At 45.4% G+C, this 13,722-nt stretch overlaps 1 protein-coding gene across 2 annotated transcripts in view; it reads left to right on the top strand.

The window, feature by feature from the left end:
• Positions 1–13,722, top strand: part of LOC120927622 (3 beta-hydroxysteroid dehydrogenase type 7-like) — a 46,919-nt gene that overhangs the window by 30,789 nt on the left and 2,408 nt on the right. The gene's annotated exons all lie outside the window — the stretch shown is intronic.

The following is a 13,722-nucleotide window of genomic DNA, read 5'->3' as shown; positions in this document are numbered from 1 at the left end:
TCCTTCGGCCTGATGGCCTCACCTGGGGGGGAGAAGACTGGCTGGTGGTGGTTCTCCTGGCCGGGTGGACCTGCTGCAGGCCACTGGGCCCAGCCTCCTCCTGGCTGCCACTGACCCCGGCCTCCTCCTGGCTGCCACTGACCCCGGCCTCCTCCTGGCTGACAGACACCTGAGGATCTGCCACCTCCTGGCTGATCTCTTCTTCCTGTGTGGAAAAAAAAGGACATTTTTTACAATTTCGCTAAATAAAACCACACTCATTTTCATGTTTTTCGTTTAGTATTTTCTGTTCATTATTACTTGAATACACTCTACTTCTGACCCCTGCAGTTGTCATCTCTGACACCTATTTGTCTGAACACCTTTTTTTTGGCTTTTTCCCAGCTTGGTTTTTTTTTTACAATATCTAATCATTAATCCACCAAGAATTATTTACGCAAGAAATATAGAGGAAACTACTATACCTCCTCATCGAAGGGTGGCAGATCTGCATCTCTGTCAGCCAGGCCCTCTTCCTCCGACTCTGCAGGGCTGTGGTCATCTGGGGAAGGTCCGCTGGAAGGTAGCATGGAGGAAAGGTTGGAAGAAAGACTGGACATCGTTTTCCTGCCTTCCATTTCGTCCCGCAAAAAAGCCATCTGTTTATAATACCACAGTTTGGGTTCCTTTGCTTGTCTTGCTGCTGCTCCCGATTTTTTGCTTTTATTAGCTTTGTATGCTCTCCTGTATGTGCTTCTGAGGTTGGCAAGTTTATCCTTCACCATGTTGGCAGTGCATCCTGGCACCCAAGTTTGCATATAATTTGCTAGCTCTTCTAGTGCTGCCGCTCGTACCTCTTTATTGCAATATAAAGAGTGCTTGGAATTCCACAGGATGGGCGTCTCCTGATATTTTTGGAGTAAGGCCTCTATAGATTCCTTGCTTTGTAGGAGGTCCATTGTAATTTTTCCAAAATTATATTTCTTTTTGAGTCTAGATTACAAAAACATAAACCACAGAAAAATAAATATTCCAAAGGATCAGCGTTGACCTTGATCTAATATGTGTCTTCAAATTTATTACCTATATCTAATTACAAACACAGTCTCTCTTGTTTAAACAATGATTGGCAGCTCGGCCGCATTGCTTGTACCAAACATTGATTTGCTAGATGCAGAGCCATTGTTCACATTGCAGTAAATATTTTAAATATAGAAAAATAAACAATGCTTACAAATGACAGTTTTCATCTAGGCACTCTTTCATGTGTAAATCTCATGCCCCTGACAATGGATGACATAAAAGACACTTCCTAATGACCTCTGTACAACAATACTTTGCCTGATCTGAATACACCATTCAAAAACTTGTCAATGAGGTACAGCATTGTTCACATCTCTATTTTGTGAGGTGTCCAAAAGCATTTGGAAACCAAAATAACATTGTGGTACCCCATAGACAGAATAGCTTAAAAAGGGTGCAACCAACAGCCCAAACCCCCATCCCATGTGTCTACATTTTCAAGGCCTCTGCTGATCACATTTTTAATTTCCTTACCTTCCTGTCTCTCGCTCCTCGTTTCTCACGCTCGCCTAATTACCGCGTAAGATGCGTAATCACGGCGTAAACCTTTTAAACACTCCGCGTATTTATTAAACCCCGCCCTCGTCACCTTTGCGAGGCCCCTAATCAATGAGTTTAGGAAATATGGCGTTAACTGTGTATGTTCTGGATGCGCTCGAAGATTCTCCGCGTAACCGACGTAAACACGTTGTTTGCATTCTCTACACTCCGCGTATGTATTAAACGCCGCCCTCTTCTCCGCCCATGGCGTAAGAATTCATCTTTTCCACGCCCATAATCTCTGTGGGAAAGGAAAGATGGCGATGTCACACGAGCGGGCACGATGCTCTCATGCCACAAGTGAAGGGACAGAGGCAGGGACGTCCCGATCAAGGCAAAGAAGATATAAAGCCACTAATATGCGGTTCCAGGAAATGGTGGAGTTAGTTTACATCATGCGAAAGAAGGACTATGATGGTGAATTAGGGCCATACAAGACCCCTAACCGCCGAAAGGCACATATTATGGACAAGGTGGCGAGGAGAATGCAGAGGATGTTTGGGATCACCAGGTCCAAGGAACAGCTGAGGAAACGATGGTCAGACTTAAAATTGAGGGAGCCACATCAGATGAAGAAAATACTTAAAATTCTGCGTAAAAGTAAGTAAATATATATTGGGGTTGGGGGGGGGGGGGGGATTGTCTGCAATAATGTGTTGCCATGTATATTTCACCATCTGCCTCCTTGGCCTGCTTGTAATTTTAAAGACATGTTGTCATTTATTTTTTAGGACATAAATAACTACATATTTACAAATAGTGTTCTTAGTAAACAACGTAACATCACATAGTTTCTCAGAAAGGCTCGGTTATTCCAGGAACAACACACCTGGACATGGCTCACTGGCCAAAAACTTTGTTTGTAAACATTGTGTAAAAGCTAGTTCTAGAAAAAAAAAGTATGAGAATGGGAAAGGCAAACAGGATTCATTCTAAAAACAGTGGTAATAAAGCAGATGTTTTCACATCTGCAATGCAGAGCACCTGTGTCTCCCCAAATCAAAAATGGGTTTTGGTAGGGTCTCCCAGAAATACAGTTTAGGGGGGACATCCATGTGTGTCACTTTGCTAAAAAGGGGCAGGATCAGAGCTTGCCATATAGAAGTAATTGCAAAATGTAGGTTTGGTGAAAGATAAAAGTAACTAAATGAAAGCATCTTATAAGCAATGTGTGCGATTTATGCTCTCCAATATCTGTGTGCTGATGAGTCTACATTTTTTTTGGTTTATTTCAGGGGAAAGAAGTCGCCAGCATTTGGAGGAGGCAGAGAGGGCCAGACAAGGCCAAAATCTGCCATCTCAACATGTGGAGGAGGAGGAGGATGTGGAAGGAGAAGAGGATGTGGAAGGAGAAGAGGATGTGGAAGGAGAAGAGGATGTGGAAGGAGAAGAGGATGTGGAAGGAGAGGAGGATGTGGAAGGAGAGGAGGATGTGGAAGGAGAGGAGGAAGGAAGAAAGGAGGAAGGAAGAGAGGAGGAAGAAGTAATTTTGGACTTAGAAGTTATAGCAGATGAAGGGCAAGTGGCGGAAGAACAATTTGGCGAATTGAAAGAAGGTGGATTGATGGATGAAGGAGGAGTCCAAGATGATGGGGAAGTGGTGGAAGAAGGAGGAGTGATAGAAGATGATGGGGAGGTGGTGGAAGAAGGAGGAGTGATAGAAGATGTCGAAGAGGTGGAAAGGAGAAGCCCATCAGGTCAGTGTCACCCTAGCTTGATTCAAAAAAACATATGTAGATAGGCCTCATCGAAAAATAATGTTGTAAATGCCATTTTTAATTTATTTTTTAGGGGAGGAGGATGGTGTGCCAATATTTTCACGTGCAAGTGCTGCTATAATTATTCAGCAGGTAATGGAGTGCAGCACTGAAATGCACAATATGCGTGAAAGGATGTTTCTCATGGAACAGAATGTAACAAATGTCCTTTTGGAATGCAGCACGGAAATGGACAATATGCGGCAAAGAATGATGGTCATCGAATCTAATTTTAAAAACATTATTGACATGATGGGCCGTGTCAAAGACTGAAACACCCCCCGCCCATCCCCCGCCCCCACAAACATTTTTACAGTTTGAATAATGAATACGCCAAAATTTGAAGATACACACACAGTGTGCCAACATGTGCTATCTGCCATCACAGAATATCTAATGTCTGTGCTTTGTGGGTCCAACCCCCTCCTCCATCCTCAAGTAGTTGAGAGGAAGGGTTTGCTCCCACAGAACACAGACATTGATCACCCATGATGTCAGATAGCACATGTGGCCATTTGTCTGTTGAACCAATGACATTTGGCGAGTTTGCACTGAATGTGTGTATCTTCCAATTTTGGCGTGTTCCAGTGTGAAAGCACACCATGACTGACTGCTGTTGTGAGTTTTTATATTTTTGGAATTGGATTTTGTTACTTTTTGACCATGTTGAACATTTTGGGATACTATAAAGTTTAGACCATAAAGGATAAACAACGCCAAAAAATTTAAAATATATATATATAGAATTATAAATCTCTCTAATCACTGAATTTAGTGAAGTAGAGATTTGACTCCAAAATCTCACCTAAAAATTTACTTTTAGAAAAACACACCAAAAACAAAAAAAATGGTTAAAAAATTATTGTTTTTTGTGCATAAAAAATATGCCCAAAAAAAAAAATTAAGGCGGTAAACACCCCACCAAAAATAATCTATATATATATATATATATATGTAAACAATAAATCTAACTATATTTGATAAAAAAAAAAGTGAACTTGTTAATAAATGTATAATCTGCATAATATTTTTGGTTGAATTACCTGAAAAAAAAAAAAATTATAAAAAAATGTTGTAGACTCCTAAGTACAAAAGCAGGGAGTAATGAAAAAACTATAAAATAATTTTTGGGGTCATGAACAAGCAAAAATTAAAATACTTGACCTCAAAATTTACAAATGGAGTTGCTTCTTATTTCTAGACTCAATACCCTGTTTGTAGATCAGTGAATACTGTGCAAAATGTGGTTAGTTACTAAAAGTGGAGAAATCAATTATGCATTACAATTGAAGAAGTTAGTTAGAGAACCAGGAAGACAGAAAAAGAGAAAAAGCATTAATGACAAACAACTGTATAAAGTCCAATGGTCTAATTATTTATTATTTTTTAGAATATTCCTTTCTTTGGGGGCCGAATTAGAAAGAAATATGATCTGGCATAGCAATGGCCCCCCGACCCATGAAGTACTCAACATATTTGTCGCGTACCTCACGAGCTGATTGGGGGGCCAAGCCAGCGCGACCAGTGTCCAGCCCGGGAAGGGGATCTGAGGGTAGTCTTGCCTCAGAACCGATGTCGGGTAGGTACGTCTGGGAGTGCCTGCGTAAAAAGTTGTGCAAAATGCAGCAGGCAAATACAACGGTGTCCAATTTATATTCCGCCAGATGTATCGATGTCCTGAACAGGCGGAACCGGTTGGTGAGTATCCCAAAGGCATTCTCGACTACCCTCCGAGCCCTGCCCAACCGAAAATTAAACACACTCCTCTCTGAGAAGAGGGTCCTCTGGGGAAAAGGCCGCATGAGGTGAGGACCAAGCCCGAAAGCCTCGTCCGCTAGGAACACAAACGGAAGTCCTTCCACATTATCTTCATCTGGTGGCAATGCCAGACCACCAGCTTGGAGACGATCATAGAAATCAGTCCGTGCGAACACTCCCCCATCAGACATCCGGCCGTTCTTCCCCACGTCCACATATAGAAACTCATACTGTGCCGATACCACCGCCATCAACACAATACTATGATAACCCTTGTAATTATAATAGTAGGACCCCGAGCGGGGTGGGGGCACAATGCCGACGTGTTTCACATCTATTGCTCCACCGCAGTTTGGAAAATCCCACCGCTGGGCAAATTGGGAAGCCACAGACTGCCATTCCTGTGGTGTGGAGGGTAGCTGTGGGGACAAACAAAAATAGAGATTTAGTACTTTGTAACAAAAACATCCTACAAGCATCCTTGTGACAGTTCACAGTATTAAAATTGCATTAGAAAAATGTGCATTGAGAATTTGGGAAATGAAATATATAGGGCCACTTCATTAAGAGACTCCACAGCCCTCTGATGGGGACAATAAAAGTTTGAAGGGGGGGGGGGGGGACACAAAAAACAAAAAGTCCTGTTTTAAAAAATGGCAAGGTGGGTTTGTCCCTAGGATAGCATGCTGGACAGGTTAATATTGGGTAAGGGACAAATATGCAGGTAGGCCAAGAATAAAACATGTAAAGCTTATATCAACATGCATAGGGAGAAAAGGTAACGTTAGTTAAACACACAGCATATCTGGGAAAATAAAAATAAAGTTAGTTGGCCACATTATTAGAGCCAGGAAACTTACCTTAATATACTCCTCATGCATAACTTTGATGATGGCAGCACACGTGTCCGGTATGATGACCCCAAGCGCCTGCGGAGAGATGCCTGTCGAGAACTTGAGGTCCTGCAGGCTCCTCCCAGTCGCCAGGTACCGCAACGTGGCAATAAGCCTCTGCTCGGCCGTGATGGCTTGGCGCATCACAGTGTCCTGCCTCGTGATATAGGGGGACAGAAGTTCCAGCAGACTGTTGAATACGGGGTCCGTCATGCGGAGAAAATTCCTAAAGTCATTAGGATTATTCTCCTGGAGTTCCCTAAGCAGAGGCATATGTGAGAACTGGTCACGCTGGCGCAACCAATTCTTGGTCCAGAAACGCCTCCGCCCCCTGTTTCTGGCCAAAGTACTGGACAAATGAACATATCCAGCAGCCATCCCATAAACAGCACCAACTCGCGAAAATTGACGCTGCTGCTCCATCATGGCTTCAAACCGGCCGGCTGGTCAGTCAAGAACACACTGAAACAGAAAGCACTCGCAAATCCAGCACTACCTGCGACAAACGCGTGACAAACAGATACGAGCGCACAGGATGCAACTGCTAAAGCAGAAACAACCTGCTTGCCTATAGCCGAATGACAACTACGTTACCGCAAGCACACGCACTGAACCCGTGAATACACGCTGTCAAAGCCTGGAGACCGAGAAGCGCGAATCAGCTCTAACCAAACCTTCACTAACACGAGCAAACCCGTAACTAGCAAAAGAGGAACAGAGGGCGGCGCCATTAACTTTGGTCTTCCCCTTTATAGTGACGTCGTACGTAGTTTACGTGCACGCGTTCCGGTACGACGGGAATTTGGTCCGCTGGTGTGTACACGCCAGCGGAACAAAACACAAATCAGCCTTGTACGCCGGAAACTGTCGGGCAGACAGTTTCCAGCGCACAGATCCGGTCGTGAGTACAAGGCCTCACAGTTAGAATAGCCTGCCCGCTCCGCTTTGAAGCCCAACGGGGCAGAGGGACTCCCTATAAGGCAGTGAGAGGATCTAGCACGCTCAACCAGCCCCGTTAGTCTTTTGCCTCTCTTTTTAGAGACCATGTGGTCAAAGTGCATGCATGTTAACCCAATTTCGAGTGCGTGTCAGGCCCCGTACACACGACCAGTTTCCTCGGCAGAATTCAGCTTCCGACCGAGTTTCTGGCTGAATTCTGCCGAGGAAACTGGTCGTGTGTACAGTTTCGGCCGAGGAAGCCGACGAGGAGCTCGACGAGGAAATAGAGAACATGTTCTCTATTTCCTCGTTGTTCTATGGGAGCTCTCGTCCCGCCGAGCTCCTCGGCGGCTTCAGTGCTGAACTGGCCGAGGAACTCGATGTGTTTGGCACGTCGAGTTCCTCGGCCGTGTGTACGAGGCTTAAGTGTGGTGGTTTTTGTGGGAGGGGGGTGGGCGTACTAAGCGCAGGCTTACCTCGCATAGCACACCCACCGGGAGCCGGGCTAAGACCACCAAACTCAATTCACATGTAGCCGAGACCGGGATCCGAACCCCTAGCTGCAGAGGTGAATGGCTTGTCAGCGCAGTGCCAATCGCGTTGAGCCACCGCTTCTTTTGTCCTCTCTATCAGGCATCCAATCACAGTGCCTGATGTTTCAGCCAATCAGGTGGCAGGTAACAGACCCGAGCACCTGATTGGCTGAGAGGCGGTTCAGTGTTAGCAAAGCGAACTCCTTCACTTTGCTAACACAACGCTGAGTGAACAGCGAGCGCCCAGCATGGTGCCCGCTGTTCACCTTTTTGGGCGTCTATTAGAGCCTACAGCTCTTATCGGGTGCTTCCAAAAAAAACACCCGCCGCTGTAATTCAGGTGTCTGGCGCCCGAAAATAGGTAATGTCAGCGGCGACCATAGATAGATTCATGCAATGCATGAATCTATCTATGGTGATAGAGCGGTGCCAGGAGAGAGGGGGCAGAGCCCATGCGCCCCTTATGAACGCACCACCACTGCCCTTACTACTAAATAAACAAGTTTTTATAGCTATTTCTGACCCTAGCAAAGAAAGATCACTTCCTGTTCTTGCAGGACAGGCCATGAGGATTAGGTTTCGTTCACATGGGTGTACCGTGCATTCATATGCAGGCAGTTCTATTCATGTCAATTGGGATGCAGTGGGAGCATGGACAACTTTCTATCCGTGTGATGCCTGGTTCACACCTATGTGTTTTTTGGTGCTTTTTGCAGAAACGCACTACAGTCCTCTTAACATGGTTTCCTATGGGACACATTGACATCTCTGCTTTTTTCAGCGGCTGCATTTATGAAAAAGGATCAGGAACATTTTTAAACTTAAAACTGTGGGGTTTTTTTGCTGCAGAAAAGCATGTAGAGTGTTTTTGCCGCGATATGGGGTTTTTATGCTTTTTTTTGGCAAATGTTGGGCAGATTAAAAACGCAATTCGCTGCAAAAGTGCAGCAATAACGCACTACATGTTTTTCTGCAGCTTCTCCATGGAAGTCTATGGAACCAAAAAAGCAAAAAAAAGCAATGTTTTGCATTTTAAAAAGTCCCTGACCCTTTCCAAAAACACAGTAGCTGAAAAAAAACATAGATGTGAACATGGACTGTAGTGCGTTTGTGCAAAAAGCACCAAAAAACACATAGGTGTGAACATGGCCTCAGGGTGTGCGGTAGTACAGTGACATCATGAAGCTGGAAAGGCTTTCTCCTGTTCTCCTGATTTGACTTTTCTCATCCAGAGCTAACCTGACAGGAGTAATGATGACGCTGTCACTACTCCTGTCAGCCTTGTAGTGGCAGAAATGCTCCTCCCGGCACCGCCAGCTCAGATATTTCTGCTTCTCCCTTGGCCCTACTCTGTGTCCCTGGCGCAGCCACTGCTGCCTGGATGATGATCCCTGAATAGTCCATACAGCCTCCACGTACCTTTCTGATGGACGGCTATGGTCCTTCACAGTCACTGCTGGCTGAAGCCCCGCCTTCTGCCCTCAACACTTCCTGAGAGAGCGAGGCAGACAGGCATCCCCTCCATATCACTCCACCAGGGACAGATAGGCTGGGGGCCGGAACTTTATACTAACTGTTGGCAAATGCGGCTCTAGCTGCCTCCGCCCCTACATTAAAAAAAATTCCCGCTCTGCTACTGCCTCCTGGGGCCCCACTGATGGAAGGATGGGGCCCCGAAAATGTTATTTAATAATTGGTCAATCTAGGAGCTGCTCACAAGCGTTGAAAACTGCCTGCACTTTACAAGAGTGAGTGGCAGTGGAGGCAATGCGGAAACAGCTCAGCTGAGTGGGACTGCGAGATATAAGTCCGAATTCAGGGCTGTCCTGCAGAATCCGGGACTGTTGGGAGGTATATAAACACAGGATCTACATTTGGGGACACGCGCCTGCACCCACATGAATGTAAAATTGGGAACAGTGGCTGTGTTTGTGCCCCAATGCACATAAAAGGGATTGCCTGCACACGGATGCATGGAACACCTGTGCATCCCATGCAGGCAAGCAGCCCTTTGCAAGGATGTACACTTATCCCGTGTACACAGGACCATTTTTAATGGTCTAGAAAAAAAAAAAAATTGACGTGATTCTTGTCAAGCCTGCCTTGCCTACACACGATCGTGAAAAAAAATGCTTGAGCAAAGCGCGGTGACGTACAACACGTACAACGGCACTAAAAAGGGGAAGTACCATTCGGATGGCGCCACCCTTGGGGCTGCTTTTGCTGATTTTGTGTTAGTAAAAGTCTTCGTGCATTTCAGTCTGTTACAGCATGACGAATGTGCTATCTCCATTACGAATGCTAGTTTTACCAGAACGCTTCTTTGCAAGTTTTTTTCACGTCGTTAAAGCCTACACATGACCGTTTTTCATGAAGTGAAAAACGACAACGTGAAAAAAGACGTGAAAAAATAGAGCATGTTCTACATTTTTAATGGCCATTTTTCACATCATGAAAAAAATGCTCTTGTTGCCCACACACGATCATTTTTAATGACATTTAAAAAATATATATATTTTTCACGTCATGAAAAACGGTCGTGGTGTACGCGGCATTAGGCTACGTTCACAGGTTTTTAACAGGTTCTGTTGAGGACTCGACTTTGGGCAGCCCTTTTAGCCCCAGTGTAAAGTGATCTGTGATGGATAGTTTTTCTGAGGGTTGTTGACATTAGGCTAGGAGGCGACCTGTTACCTCATCAGACCCTTAAAAGCCTGTGCATGGGCAGTTCTGTCTTACAAACACAAGAGGTGGGTATCATGGCATGTGCACCCTCTACTTTGGTTGCCTTTGCAGTATAGGGGGTTGTTGGGAGCAGTAAAACAGCGGCTCAGACTCCTATTCTGTGTATTGTTTGTTTTAATTTTTGCATTCAAAATTGTTTGAATATGGCAGGGGTCGGGATCTGGGGGCTCCCGGATTCCGATAACCCCCCTGCCCGCAGCCCCCGACAAGCAATGACCAGGGTTGTCGGGAAGGGGCCCTTGTCCTCATCAACATGGGGACAAGGTGCTTTGGGGTGGAGGGGCACCCACCCCCCATGTTGAGGGCATGTGGCCTGGTACGGTTTAGGAGGGGGGCGCTCGCTTGTCCCCACCCCCTTTCCTGACCGGCCGGGCTGCGTGCCCGGATAAGGGTCTGGTAAGGATTTTGGGGGGACCCCAAGCCGTTTTTTCAGTGTAGGGGGTTCCCCTTAAAATCCATATCAGACCGAAGGGCCTGATATGCTCTTGGAGGGGGAACCAATGGCGTTTTTTTATTTAAAATTTGGCGTGAAATTCCCCCTCAAGATTCATACCAGACACAGTGCCTGGTGTCGTGGAGATAAGGCTGCACGCTATGCACACAGCATATCTCCTGTGCTAATAAGCACACATTTCGTCTAATAAAATAATGCATCTTACCTAGCACTCTATTTCCCGTATATCCCCAAGTAAACATACATCACCACAGATTACATCTCAGCTCCATCAGCATGACTCCTCTCTAGCATCAGCAGCTGCTTTTATTTATACTGGCCATCGGGACTACCGGGAGTTTTCCGGTGGGCCAATGGCTCAGTGGGACAGTTTCTGTGAAAGAGGACTCAGAGCTGGGCTGCCTGGGAGTGGGGGGGCGTTCAATGCCGGTGGGGTTGATCGGTTGAGAGAAATCCCCCCGAGGGGTAAGAGAGCTTGGAGGAAGAGGAGAGCCGTGGGATAGCCTGCTGTTACAGCTTGCATTACAATTGCCTCCACCCTGCTCGCCATCATACACAGCCCCACCTCCTCCTGGCCCCGCGCCTATGATAGGTAGAACGCCGGTCCAATGCTGGGATGCATTCTGTCTATCACAGGCTCCGGGTCAGGAGGAGGCAAGGCTGTGTGTGACAGCAAGCAGAGCAGAGTCAATTGTAATGTAAGCTGTTCCGTCGTGCTATCCTGCTCTGTGATGCTGTGCCTCTCCTCTTCCCCCAGTCATGATCTGGCCACCCTCTCTCTTCCTCTGCCCAGGCGAGGCTGCAATGGTGGGCACAGGTTGTACTCAAGTTGATCAATCAATAAACTTGGGTACATACATAGGTCTCTGCTAAACTGACCGAGATTCAAACCGTTTTCACACTGCTAAAATGACAGCAATAGGGCTGTCAATACAGTGACTGTTAACAGGGGGGCACAGGCTATGCACTGTACATGCTCTTTTAGCTTCGGGGAAATACCTTTATTTTTTTTTATTTCACTCACCTCGATCTCTGCAGCAGCTTCTTTGCAGAGGAATTCCATCCCACCAACACAGGAAGCACGAGGTTCTGCAGTGATGGACAGTGCACCCTGTGTAACTATCGGCTAAGGAGGCAGAGCAACCAATGAGTAGCTGAAAGGCTCTTAAGTTCCTTCCTCATAACATCTCCTGAGTTCCAGCCCCACCAACTTACTGTGCTTACAATGTGCTTAGCCTGCGGTGCCTCTCCTGTCCTATGTCTCCTCCGGCTCCTGCATACTTCCTGGTTCTCTGGCCCCATCTCCCTTACATGTGTATCGGCTGCCCGCCCCCCGATGGCAGCCCTGCCAGTCAGGGGGCCTGTGCTGAGCCCTATACACAGAAAAAATGCCTACAATAGGCACAAGAGCATCAGAACTAAATCATGGCGCTATGGAAGAAGGTAGCCTGGTCTGATGAATTCAAAAATGGTGTGAGAAGCACAAGTTTGAGGTGTTGACTTGACATCCAAATTGTCCAGATCTCAATCTAATCGAGCATCTGTGGGATGTACTGGAAAAACAACCCCACCCCACCCCCGCAACGTACAGGAATGAAAGGATCTGCTATTGACTGCTTGGTGCCAAATACCACAGCATATCTTCAGAGGTTAATGCCTCGATAGGCTAGTGTGGTCATAATGTTATGGCTGATTGTGGTATGCATTATGCAATGCCGCTCACCTGTTTGCGTGTTTTTACATATGTGCCTTGGGGCAGGGCTCTATAAAACCTTGCCTTATTATTATTGTCATGCCTTCATTAATAAGGCTCATAACCTTTTCATTGGCTTTGGTTTAATTAAATTAAATATATGCTGCCATCTAGTGGCCATTTTGTTTAACTGCACTATTTCTGTTCAATGTAGTCAGTTAGGATAGCTGGTTAGAATTGGTCCATGCAAGCCTCCGTATTTTTCAATCCCATCAGGCCTTGCATCAGGTTTTTCAGCCTTTTCCTTTTTCCTTTCACCCTGGAAGCATACACATAGGCTGCTAAGTTCTACGTGAGCCATCTCGATTCATCTTCGGTATGTTTACCATTTGTGTCTTCAGCTAGATAGATAGGAAGGCTCTAATGTATGATTGTGTATTAATTGTAATTTGTTTGTATCTGTTACAGTTTTACTCTGTCTTGTACCAAAAAAAGTTCAAAAGGATTCTGCGCCTACTGGAATGCATTGGTATGAGAGGAGTTAACAGTGTGCCCGAATACACCTCAGTCACGTGTAGTGAGGGGCATAACAATTATGAATATCACTTTTAATAGTTTACTTAATTGCTATCACAGGGGAGCTGATAAACTCCACAACATTAGTATGTAAGGGGATTTTTTTACTCCTAATTTCTCCCTTGCACTATCCTGTCCTGCACTGTCCCTGAGCTGATTGAGGACCAAAATCCCTCATTAAAGTGTAACTCCACTTTTGTTAAGAAAAAAAACATTCCCCTGTGGGTGATCTATGTACATTGTAAGGATTATAACAATCTTTGTTGCAGATTCCTACCTTTTGTTATTCTGAAGAAATCCATGTGTGTCTGTGCCTCTGTTCTCAGTGGGTCTAATGGAGTGGTTTCATAATTAACTGTCAGGTGTGCAGCTGCAGGACAATAACGAGGAAATCTACTGGGCCTGCATCCCTTTAGACAGGTTCCTATTGGAAATGATCTCTCCGAAAATGTATTTTCTTGCAGGGGATGCCTGAAATCTGATTTGTATCTTAGGCAAATTTCTGGGAAAATTGGTGAACCAATCACAGAAGCAGGAAATTATGTTTCTGGGGAGTGGTCAGTACACACTCTGTGTACAGAACAACTCCATGTAGCCATATTGCAATGTATTCTCAGAAAATTTCAGTGGCTGCAGATTTAAAATGGAAGGTAATTTTTAATAACGTTCAATTGTGCTATATTTTATCTTTTATTTGCTATTTTTTCCCCCACGAAAGGGGAGTTACCCTTTAAGCATTTATTACAGTAGCAGCTGGCTGTCATCTGATAGC

The sequence above is a fragment of the Rana temporaria genome, chromosome 2, assembly GCF_905171775.1.
Source record: "Rana temporaria chromosome 2, aRanTem1.1, whole genome shotgun sequence".
Lineage (NCBI taxonomy): Eukaryota > Metazoa > Chordata > Amphibia > Anura > Ranidae > Rana > Rana temporaria.
The sequence above is the reverse complement of the archived record's forward strand: the minus strand, read 5'-3'. Positions and strand labels throughout refer to the sequence as shown.